Here is a 12,500-nt window from a genome sequence, read left to right as displayed (position 1 = left end):
CTTACGGTTATAAGTCTGTTATAGAATTCTTATTGGGGTCTCGTTCAGCTGGACAAGTAATCAGTCCCTCCAGGATCACATTCAGCCAAAGATCACTTCTGTTCATGTGTAATGAGATAAATAAGTTAATAAGTGTCTTCACTGGCAGGAGTTTAACAGAAGGATCCTGTGGGGAAAAAAATGAAATTTGCATCAAAAATACTGCAGAAATAATGCAAATAATGGCTGCAACTGTCACAGAAAAAACTCTGTAAAATCCTTAAGGGACTGATTATTAATCGTAAAAGGATTCGCACACAGTAAAAGCAGTTTAAGATGGATTTACATCTGGGTGATTGACAGGGACCCGTTTTGTGCGATCTGCTATCGATTAGTCATGACTGAAGCCGAGTGGTTAGATTCCACTCAGTGGTTTTGATGGACAGACAGAATAATTCAGCACTCAGTCGTTTCTTCATTATGAAATGCATCAATGCTTCGTCATGCAACTAAATCTTGAAATTAAAACAATAAAATATTTCCTATGCAATTTTCTTTAAATGCTTTAATCACTTAGTCACGCATTAAATTAATTAGTTCAAGGTTTTTTTTTTCTGCACCCAAGTTTATTTTGTTTTGTTTTATTGCCTCCTTTCTTTATTTATTTATTCCACACTGGCACTCAGTAATAAATCTAGGTGCAAAAAAAAAAAAAAAAAAAAGAAAGAAAAAAAAAGAAAATGCGCGTGCGCGTGATCACTTTGCTTGGCTCAGCACGCGCGTTCGTGCGCCCCTGCCCTCCCTCGTCGCGCGCGCACGGGCTGCCCGGATGCTTGTGAGCGCGAGCCACAGTGTAGACAAGAAAGCACCGAGTGTCAACAGTGTGACAGCGCGTGCAAACATCAAAGGGGAAAAAAATACCGTATAGAATAAAGAACTAAACCGCGGAGCTGTTTTTTTAGCACCATGCGCGTGCTCCCGCTGGCATCTAACTGCACGTTATATCCCTAAGCTTTAAGGTAAGATATTATTTTGGTTTATATTGCGTTTTGAACCGAACATCAGCACCGCATGCATTTTAATGTGTTTATGCAAAAATAAAGACATGCAAAGTTTGTTGATTTCTGCCCCAACAGTTTGCTCGGGATTTGTGTGTAATGTGCGCGTGCTTCCCCGCTGCTGCATGCTGTTTATTATAAGTTTGCCTGGAGACGCGCTCCATCACGGACCCTTAACCTATTTAACACTTAGTACTTTTTTCCCCATTCCTGTTGTATATGTAGTGCACGTTCACGTGCAAAATCGGTAGAACGTGAACGCACGAGAACGTGTTGATTTGGGAATTATTCGTTTGGGTCGCTTTGGATCCGGATCCTTGTGTAGAGACGCGGATGATGATGCGTTTAATCCCTGTGACGGATATTTAATGTCGGCGCGGCTCCACAAACCCTCTGCTGTTAGGGGCAGAAGATGTGACGACAGGATCGTGAGGGTCTGAATAAGATAAAGAAAAAGCCGACAAACGACTTGATGGCGCATTGATGTGATGTGATGTGATGTGATGTGATGTGATGTAGTGGGTGGTGCTGAAACAGGAGCCGGGACGTGACGGGGATACACCATACAGGAGGGCTTTCCTCGTATATAGAGTGTGCTGCGGATAGGGTTTACCCCTCCCCTCCCCTCCTTCACTTCCATTTCATTTATCCCTCCTTTCCATTTATCACATCGTACACTACAACAGTCTCCTTCTGCTTCTAATCCTTTCCCTCTTTTCTCACTTGGATAACTGTTTATTTACACAAACATGTACTGTGGTGTAGAAGGACATGAAAAGAGACGCTTCACTCATTCTCTCTCTCTCTCTCTCTCTCTCTCTCTCTCTCTCTCTCTCTCGCACACACACACACACACACACACACGCACGCACACACACACACACACACACACACACATATCTCCCTCTCTCTTTCACACACACACACACACACACACACATATCTCCCTCCCTCTCTCTCTCTTTCACACACACACACACACACACACACACACACACACACACACACACACACACACACACACACACACACACACACATATCTCCCTCCCTCTCTCTCTCTCTCTCTCTCTCTCTCTCTCTCTCTCACTCTCTCTCGCACACACACACACACACACACACACACACACACAGTGGTTGGGTGTGGTGCAGTCCATCTCTTCAATCCTGTCTTCTTCCTTCTCCACTGGGACCCGTTGCTGGGTTTCCACATCAAACCAATTACTTGCTTGGTTGGCTTGAAATAAATTGTTCAATTGGCACACACACACACACACACACACACACACACACACACACACACACACGACCCACACTAATGTTGTATATAGTGTATGTATTATAATCTGTAAGGGTGTGGCTTTTCTTTGTTGAAGTACTGAATCCTGGAACACATCTGGAACATTCTGGATCATGTTCTGTGTACAATTTGCTTCACCTTCACTTAATAAACCTAGACTTTAGTTCTCTTTATTCTCCTTTCATACCTGTGAAGTCACCTTTTCTCTCATGTAGATGATGTGCTTTTCTCGCATCATGCGATTCACACCAACATATTAGAATGAGCGCTTTAATATAAACATGTGATTTATATACAGTATTAAATAGACAGATATTAGACAGAGTAGCCTTTCACATCCTTTTAGAAACCATTAGAAGGTTGGAAGATGCTCCTGTGTCATGATGCAGTAGCTCTTTGTCACAAACCCAACCCTTTCTGGCAACAGATCATTTTTCATCATATTTCAGCTTGTGGTGGATTAAAGAAATCAAGCCTGCTGCGATGGCATGTAGTTAAAGCTTCAGTCCGCTCTCCTCCACCACCTCCGCCTACTCGCTCCCGGTGGCCGTCGTCCAGTCTCTGTGGGAGCAGGTGTGTCCCAGTTGGCCATCGTGATTGGGCGTCCTCTCCCCGCTGTGAGCTTCGTGTCTCCCTTCCTTGTTTGTTTCGCACTACTCTGGGCAAGCTTCAGCTCAATCCACTGACCTTTAACGTTGAAGACGGCGAGCAGATCGCAGATCACTTCCAGGTCATGATGGAAACTTGCTGACTTGTGTGTTTGGGATTGTAGTGCAGCTGGTGCTCTGACTGTGTATCTGTGTGTCTCTGATCATAGAGGTGCTTTAAACATAGAAATATTAAGTTACATTATGAAGTCGCCGTTAACGGCGGTTTAGCTACTGTTACCATGGAGATTTGGGAAAGGTTGACAAAAAGACATCCACAACAATGAGTATTAAATCTAAAAAAACAAAGAGTTAATTATTTTTTGCTAAGAATAGAACATTTAGTTCAATTAGTTTCATTAAACCCCATTTAAATAAACGAGTTTAATGTGTTTTAATTATTGTTGTTTTTTTTTATCCTAATGAAAAAATGGGTTTTATCGTCTAATACATATTTTTTCCTTAATTACCTTGATTTAGCTTCAATTTTTCTAATTAGCTTTAAATTAATATATTCATTCATTCATTCATCTTCTACCGCTTATCCGAACTACCTCAGGTCACGGGGAGCCTGTGCCTATCTCAGGCGTCATCGGGCATCAAGGCAGGATACACCCTGGACGGAGTGCCAACACATCACAGGGCACACACACACACACACACAATCACACACTACGGACAATTTTTCAGAGATGCCAATCAACCTACCATGCATGTCTATGGACCGGGGGAAGAAACCGGAGTACCCGGAGGAAACCCCCGAGGCACGGGGAGAACATGCAAACTCCACACACACAAGGCGGAGGCGGGAATTGAACCCCCAACCCTGGAGGTGTGAGGCCAATGTGCTTCTTATTAAAGTAGAAATTGTCCAAATACAAGAGGAGAAACGTCGACGGATTGTAGCGGATGCTGTACAGATAAACTAAAGACTTAATACCAGAGAGAAGGATGTGCTACTGAAAACTCTGCAGTCGTGATGAAGCTTGTACCAAATGAGCACTAACTAAAGTCTACAGAGTACAGGAGACCTCAGGGTAATGATAATGTTACAGAGTTCAGCTTAAAATGTCACACAGTACACAGTCAGTAGAGTTTAATATAGAAACACTTGAGTTATTTTTCAGATTTGAATGAGTCACTCAGGTGGAGGAATCAGTATCATCAACTGATTCACTGATTCAAAACCTTTCCTAAAATACACTAGCTGATGTTCTTGAGGTGAAAGATTTCAAGCATCTCGTTATTCCTTACCGAAGACACGTTTTTGTGCGACGCTAACCGCACCTGACCCTGACCGGAGAAATCCTTCTTACTGAAAATGAATAAAGTGCACTGATGTTTGTTATGATTGTGAACCTGCATGAATAAATGATGCCTAAAGCTAGAATCACACATTACTTTATAGTCTCCGAAGTTAAATGTCGCTTACATTTCCAGTTCCCTCAGGCTGAAAAACGCTGACAAGCATCAGGCTCTAACGGCCAGCGTAATATTCCGTATGCGGGGCGGAGGTGCAGAAAGATGCTCGCCGAAGTGGTTCCTGGAATGTAGATGCAGTTTGTTCATATCATATCATAAAGAGACGGACGCGTTCTCTCAGCCACTGCGTCGTTTCAGTCGAACCTCATTAACATTCACTTCACACTCGCAGCCAACAGCATGGTTACCGAGCCCCTGGAGCTGAAGTGGATCGAAAAAAAAAAATCTACACATTCCTGTAAACAGAAACCAAGATAAATCACATCAGATCTTTTTCCACCTTGAATGTGATAAAGAGTCACGGAGATGTTAGCAAGAACAGGACGTCCCTCCAGAAATGATGAAAGGACATGATGAAAATCTGAGGCTAACCAGACTCGATCTCCATTGATGCCCCAGCCATTTCCGAGTGGCACCTAGAACAAGCGTCACTCACCAACATGGTACACAAACAGAACAATATCGAGATGATACTCCATGCTACAAGCCACAAAGAACCTCAGGAACCCTCAAGGATCCAAGAAACCAAACCTTAGATACATTGGCCCATACAAAATCTTGTAGTAATCAGGAGACTTGGTCCCCTGTGACATGGCACGTGGTTGAAGACTCGGGCATCCATGTTTGTACTGTACTGTATGTCATGGGAAATGTAGTCTGAGGTGGGTAAAGGGAGTTGACCTGATATCACCAACGCATGTAGCAAAATGTGTAGAAGATTTCTGGCATCGATCTGAAAGATGGTTTTGGCACATAAACAAACCAGCCAGAGGGAAACACGGTGGTGGCTGCATCACGTTATAGTGCTGCTTCTCTTCAGCTTTACTGAGCCTCCTGACAAGGACAGAAGAAATCATGAGAAGCTTCTATACATCTATGTTTATGAACCGATTTTTCCGAATACAGAAGAAGAATAATGATGTTTTGGAAATTTTAAAAAAGTTTATTTATTTATTTATTTTTTTCACTCAGTTTTTGTTGCCCCACATTAAAGGTGGTAAAAGATCTGACGATGCAAAAACCTGCGACTTTCCAGGAAGGTGTAGAAGGTCAACATGCGCTTCATGTACTGAGCACGGAACATCCAGCAGGAACGAGTGATGTTTAATATTAAACAAAGATAATAGAGATGTACGTGTAGTAAATGTTTTACGTGAAAGCGTGACAGAGGCACACACTGATTTACATGCTGGTGAATAATTACACACACACAGAAAATCTCATTAAATACCTAGGAATTCTCCTGAGATCTCCACAAAGCCATAAAACTAAATTTAATCCTGTGAATCTTTATGTGTGGAAATATAAATCAGACCTTATAGATCTCTCTCTCTCTCTCTCTCTCTCTCTCTCTCTCTCTCTCTCTCTCTCTCTCTCTCTCTCTCTCTCTCTCTCTCTCTCTCTCTCGCTCTCTCTCTCTCTCTCTCTCTCTCTCTTTATTTCTGTCTTTCTCCTACTCCTTTTCTATTCCCTTCCTCCTCTCTCTACTCCCTTTTTCTAGCTCACTCTCTCTCTTACTTTTTCCTACTCTTTCCCTCTTCCCTTCTCCTTTCCTCATCTCTCCCCTTCTCTCTCTCTCTCACTCTCTCTCTCTCTCTCTCTCTCTCTCTCTCGCTCACTCTCTCTCTCACACTCTCTCTCTGTTACCTTTCCCTTTCCTCCTCTCTCAATCTTTCTCTCTGTCTCTCTCTCTCTCTCTCTCTCTCTCTCTCTCTCTCTCTCTCTCTCACACACACACACACACACACACACACACATACACACACACACACATGCTTTCTGAAAAGTAATGAGCCTTAGCAGTTCAGTAATGCAGAGCCAGTGAAATGTGCTTCCTCCTTTTTTATAGATTTTTATATATGACTTCTCTCACATCATCTCCTCCGCCTGCTCTGACTGCGCTGTCACTTAAGTGCAGATTATTACTTGTCACTCTGTAGGAGACGATTCCATTAAAATCCAGACTGAATTCTCTAACAAATGGCGTGTGTGTGTGTGTGTGTGTGTGTGTGCACGTGTGTGTGTGACAGTTTAAACAGATATAGAAGATCCCGTTCATGACGTTCTGCTTGAGTCATCGGTTACATTTTTAGGAAGAACAGAATAATTCTCAGGTCGTCTTTTCTGCTCCTTTAGCGTGTTTTGTTTGTTTTGACCTTTGACACTGTAGTTTTGTGTAAATCTTTTTCCGTCCACTTATCGACATCGATGTATCGGCGTACGATGTGCCAGATTTGTCTACAGCAGCAAAATCTTTCTAGTGTAATCACACAAGCGCCGCCTCGTCGATCTTTCTTTAATTAAAAGACGCTCCGCCCTCCACTGCATCTCAAAGCCTCACTCACTGCAGATATTTTATTACACATGTAATAAAAAATAAAAACCTTTACTTGTTTGAAAATTTTTTCTTTTTTATTAACTATTGAAACTCTGTAAATGGGTGAAGTCATGGAGACTGAGCATGTGATGAGTGAGTGATGAACAGATGATGAGCAGGTGATCAGATAACAGTGGGTGTGTCCATCAGCTCGTACTTACGCAATTCATTCATTCATTCATTCATCTTCTACCGCTTATCTGAACTACCTCGGGTCACGGGGAGCCTGTGCCTATCTCAGGTGTCATCGGGCATCAAGGCAGGATACACCCTGGACGGAGTGCCAACCCATCGCAGGGCACACACACACACTCTCATTCACTCACACACACACTACAGACAATTTTCCAGAGATGCCAATCAACCTACCATGCATGTCTTTGGACCGGGGGAGGAAACCGGAGTACCCGGAGGAAACCCCCGAGGCACGGGGAGAACATGCAAACTCCACACACACAAGGTGGAGGTGGGAATCGAACCCCCAACCCTAGAGGTGTGAGGCAAACGTGCTAACCACTAAGACACCGTGACCCCCTTACTTACGCAATATTCTTCCATTTTGTAGTATAAACAGTGTGAGTCGCGTCACATATTCTGTTCATCCTGAGGCATCTAGAGATGTAGCAGCTCCAGATTCTGCTTCATGAAGATTTCAGACATTCGAAGAGAATTTGCCGAACTCACGAGGACTTTGAGGAGAACAACCTCTTAATCCATACACAAAATAACATTCTACACATTGCTGGATCTCCATTGTTGAACATTTGAAGGCTGATTTATGAGTTTCTCAGGAGCTCCAGGTTCCACAACTCCAACTGTTCATGACTGCGGAAAGGACATTATTTCTAATTCACACTCTCAACAGACATAAAAATTTTCTGTTCTGTAAAGTTGCTTTGGGAGAATGTTAACTGTTCACAACAACCTTCAAATCTTAGAGGAACTTTTTTTGTCTTCTTTAAAAACAATCTTTCTTCAGTAGCGTCATTTCTTTCCATTTACAAAACGATGATGTTACTAAATATTAGAACTAAACACAGACATTCGATTAAAATCAGAACACACAAGATCGAGCGTGTTCTATTCTTTATCGTCTTTTTCAGCTCGTTTATTTTCGTTTTCTTTTCTCTCCCTCGCTTTCCTTTAGTTTAATGCATTATTGATTTCAGCTTCGAGTCTCATTTCAGACTTGGATTCTTGAACAGACCTGTTCCTTTATTTATGTACCTTGAATCATGGGAAGAGCTGAATCGCTCTCGCGGTCCTTCATCACCGTCGCTGCTCGATTTAGAGTCTGTTAGACTGCAGAGAAAAGATGCGTCGGAATTAAATAAAGAAAAAAAGCCCATACCCTGTGGACCGGTTTCATTTTTTACAGAGCGAGCTTCATTATAATGGACATGCTCTGTGTTGAAGCGGCGTGCAGAAGGGTTCTCGATGTGCCGGCGCTAGAACGTCTAATTAATGCTTTAATACATTACAGTCGAGACGGCAGATAATTGAGAGTGCGCAAGAGTTAAAATGGGAATCACTTATTCAGGGAAATGTAATTAACATCAGACTGGGTTTTTTTTTTCTGTCATCTTTTTTTCTCAGCAGCGAGACTAAGGGAGAAAGACTAATGTCCTACTGAGTAGACGTGTGGAGACGTGTCTGGTGTAATAACCATCTATTACTCCAGATGTGTGAAAGCTTAATACCCCTTCTCATTAGCTGGGGCTTACAGTTTCTTCCCCAATACAATCTCCAGCTTCTGACTGCCCCATAAAATGCCTTTGTGCTCCATCTTCCTGCAGGGTTCAGAGTCTGTGGAACCGCTCAATGATTTGTTAGTAGAAACCACATCAGGTTTAACCAGAGGAAATTGTGATCGTCATTACTCAAAGAATCAATACTGAAGATGAAGAAGTGGTAAATTCATTAACCAGCCCACCAGCAGGAGAAAAAGCTCCAGCTGCATGGAAACATTCTTGAAGTTATGTGGATTTAATGTAATAACGTATAACAGTACGGAGAAGTTCAGTAAATACAGTAAGTGCATTAATATGCCGAGATTAAGTGAAACTAACGAGGTTATGTTAATGATTTATTTCAAAACACAGCACAGGATTTTTCAGCTTTGTTAAAAAAAAACAACAACAAAAACTATTCCACATTTTGGATTTCAGTCTCATCTCATTGTTCTTATTGTCTTGATCTTAAAGGTGGGGTCTCAGATTTTTGAAAGCCAATGTCGACATTCGAAATCACCAAAACAAACACGCCCCTAACCCAAATAACCCTAAACCCCGATAGCTCCGCCCACACATACATACGTAACCCAGGCGACTAATGGAAAGAAATGTGTCTTTATCATAGCTGAAGGGAAGAACAATACGATTGCAGATAAACAAACAAGCAAAAATGACACACAAGTATAATCATGTAAAGGACAAAGACATATATTAGTTCTGTGTAACAAAACAAAACCAACGTTACTCACCTATCGAGAAGGAAAAAAGCGCCTCGGCGTCTTAAGTAAAGTTGGTCACATATTCACAGATTGGAGTTTCCCGAGTCAATAACTCCTGAGCTAAACGCTGTTACTACACAAAACACGGTTGTAGCTGCGTCTCTACATTACTACGATAGAAAAGAGGTGTTATTTGTGTAGTAACAGCGTTTAGCTCAGGAGTTATTGACTCAGGAAACTCCAATCTGTGAATATGTGACCAACTTCCTGCTCCTTCAGTTCTCTCCAGCGCTGGAAAGCTGATCCTATATTAACACGTCCTACTTCTTACCTTATCGTAAGTCTTTCTTCGCTTCCTTTCTTTGTTTTTATCCTCCATGTCAATGTTAAAACCTCTTTCTGCTAATGTCACACATGCGCACTGAACACTCTCTCTGCCCATATTGAAAAGACACGCCCCTTTCTGCTCATTGGCTACACGTTTGTTTTGTTTTTGTTTTTGATTTTTTTATTATTCGTCCCGACTCAGTTTTCTGAAGCATTTCTCAAAAATCGGAGACCCTTCCTTTAAATTTGTCTTGATCTTAAACGGTCCGGTTTCCTGCTCACTCAGGAAGTTTTCCTCAGACCTCTGAGTTGTAGTTTATAAAAGTTACTTCAACTGTTTACATCCGGAAACCACAGAAGCATCTACCTTCATTGATTCAAACCAGTAACTGACAGTAAGCTTCGTGGGACGGAGAGCGACGATTTATTCCTCTGTGTCAATCCGGACAGCTGAGGTAGCCTCTGTGGAACTCTGAGCATCACCTGGAAACAGAGCGCTATCCAGAGATCTTCTCTACATGTTATAACTCTGTTTAGTTTTTTATTTAAATTGTGAAATACACAGATCAGTCTCTGAGCTCCCTGAGAGCTGACGTTCGGTGTGGCATTATAAATAAATGTGATTACGTGCGATGCTAACACGTGATTGGCTGATTGAATAACAGCAGAAATATTGAACAGATTTACAGCGAACGCATTTAAAACGATATAAACCTGAATTTCAGACCAGTTCCCATTCTGGATACGGTATATTGAGATTTTCCTTAAACAATATTACCCTCAGTGTGCAGTAACTGTCGTGTGAAATAAAATCAAAATAACGTTCCGATAGTCATCCAGCTGCAGCTTTATGTATGAGTACGGTGTCCTGGGGCTTGTTTATTTTACCCTCGCAGGGCTGAAAAATCCTACAAAATGCCTTTACATAAAAAAATTCAAGTTGTAAGAAGTCCATGAACGAGCGTTGATTTTCCTCCTGTGCTTGTAGACTTAGTTTCTTGCACATTCATCTCTCTTCTCTAATGAAAGCCTCTCGTTTTCAATCCTCAGCCAGGCTTTTCACCACAAAGCAGCTCAGCAGCAGCGACTCTTCTAAGGCTTTTTGTTAGCGTTCCCTCGTCACCCGCCGGCACTTCAGTGTCATGAGCACTTCAGCCGACGTGTGATCTTTTAACTCAGAAGCCATCGCCGTATTTGTGTATTTAATAGCTGCGATGAGCCATTATACAGCATGGCTTTAGTATTCAGTCCTTTACATATACGTTATTTAAACTCAGATGAACTCTTGGTCGCATTCATGACTCTTTACTCACTCACAGACTCGAGCTGGACGGCTTCCGGCTTGGGGGTGTACATACTTATGCAAACGCTTTCTTTCAATTTGCAAAAAATCTTTGAAAAAGGGGTGAGCTAGTGTGTGTGTGTGTGTGTGTGTCTGGGCTTTGCACTGGTCGTAGCAATGTTGTAGCCGCTCCACTACACTTGTCATCATCACTAACCCCCGTGACTCATCATCACTGTCATCGATCCATTCGTTTCATCCTCCTGTCTGTCTGAGCTGCTTTCATCACATGGACGTGTTGTTTAACGCGGCCGTCAGGATCCGTATATTTCTTTTTCATGTCGAGTGAGGATCTGTGCTTCCTGTGACACTGTTAGCAACTTCCTGTCACTTGTGTTCTCTTGGTGTTGTGTGATATAAAGGTACAGTAAAGTTCGGAGGTTGTTTTCTTTAAGACTCCTGAGCTTTCTGCTTTCTCCACACCATGACAAGCTGGGTCTGTTTATTTATTTATTAATTTATGAATAAACAGGTAATATTAACATGATAGCAGGCAACGTTAATAACACACTAACAGGCAATGTTAATAACATGCTAACAGGTAACTTTAATAACATGCTAATAGGTAACATTAATAACATGCTAATAGGTAACTTTAATAACATGCTAACAGGTACCTTTAATAACATGCTAATAGGTAACATTAATAACATGCTAATAGGTAACATTAATAACATGCTAATAGGTAACATTAATAACATGCTAATAGGTAACGTTAATAACATGCTAATAGGTAACATTAATAACATGCTAATAGGTAACGTTAATAACATGCTAACATGTAACGTTAATAACATGCTAATAGGTAACTTCAATAACATGCTAATAGGTAACTTTAATTAAATGCTAATAGGTAACATTAATAACATGCTAATAGGTAACTTTAATAACATGCTAATAGGTAACATTAATAACATGCTAATAGGTAACATTAATAACATGCTAATAGGTAACGTTAATAACATGCTAACATGTAACTTTAATAACATGCTAATAGGTAACGTTAATAACATGCTAATAGGTAACATTAATAACATGCTAATAGGTAACTTTAACAACATGCTAATAGGTAACATTAATAACATACTAATAGGTAACATTAATAACATGCGAATAGGTAACGTTAATAACATGCTAATAGGTAACTTTAATAACATGCTAATAGGTAACGTTAATAACATGCTAATAGGTAACATTAATAACATGCTAATAGGTAACATTAATAACATGCTAATAGGTAACATTAATAACATGCTAATAGGTAACATTAATAACATGCTAATAGGTAACGTTAATAACATGCTAACAGGTACCTTTAATAACATGCTAATAGGTAACATTAATAACATGCTAATAGGTAACATTAATAACATGCTAATAGGTAACATTAATAACATGCTAACATGTAACTTTAATAACATGCTAATAGGTAACGTTAATAACATGCTAATAGGTAACTTTAATAACATGCTAATAGGTAACTTTAATAACATGCTAATAGGCAACATTAATAACATGCTAATAGGTAACATTAATA

At 40.9% G+C, this 12,500-nt stretch overlaps 2 protein-coding genes across 3 annotated transcripts in view; both read left to right on the top strand.

Annotated features, from left to right (window-relative positions):
• Positions 1 to 12,500, top strand: part of ilkap (integrin-linked kinase-associated serine/threonine phosphatase) — a 131,052-nt gene that overhangs the window by 53,042 nt on the left and 65,510 nt on the right. The window lies entirely within an intron of this gene.
• Positions 825 to 12,500, top strand: part of LOC132858076 (sodium/calcium exchanger 2-like) — a 41,731-nt gene continuing 30,055 nt past the window's right edge. For both annotated transcript variants that reach the window (XM_060888267.1, XM_060888266.1), the window contains exon 1: positions 825 to 998. The gene's annotated coding sequence lies outside the window, so the exon portion shown is untranslated. The remainder of the gene's footprint in view (positions 999 to 12,500) is intronic.

Source organism: Tachysurus vachellii, chromosome 15 (assembly GCF_030014155.1).
Source record: "Tachysurus vachellii isolate PV-2020 chromosome 15, HZAU_Pvac_v1, whole genome shotgun sequence".
NCBI classification, from domain to species: domain Eukaryota; kingdom Metazoa; phylum Chordata; class Actinopteri; order Siluriformes; family Bagridae; genus Tachysurus; species Tachysurus vachellii.
The sequence above is the reverse complement of the archived record's forward strand: the minus strand, read 5'-3'. Positions and strand labels throughout refer to the sequence as shown.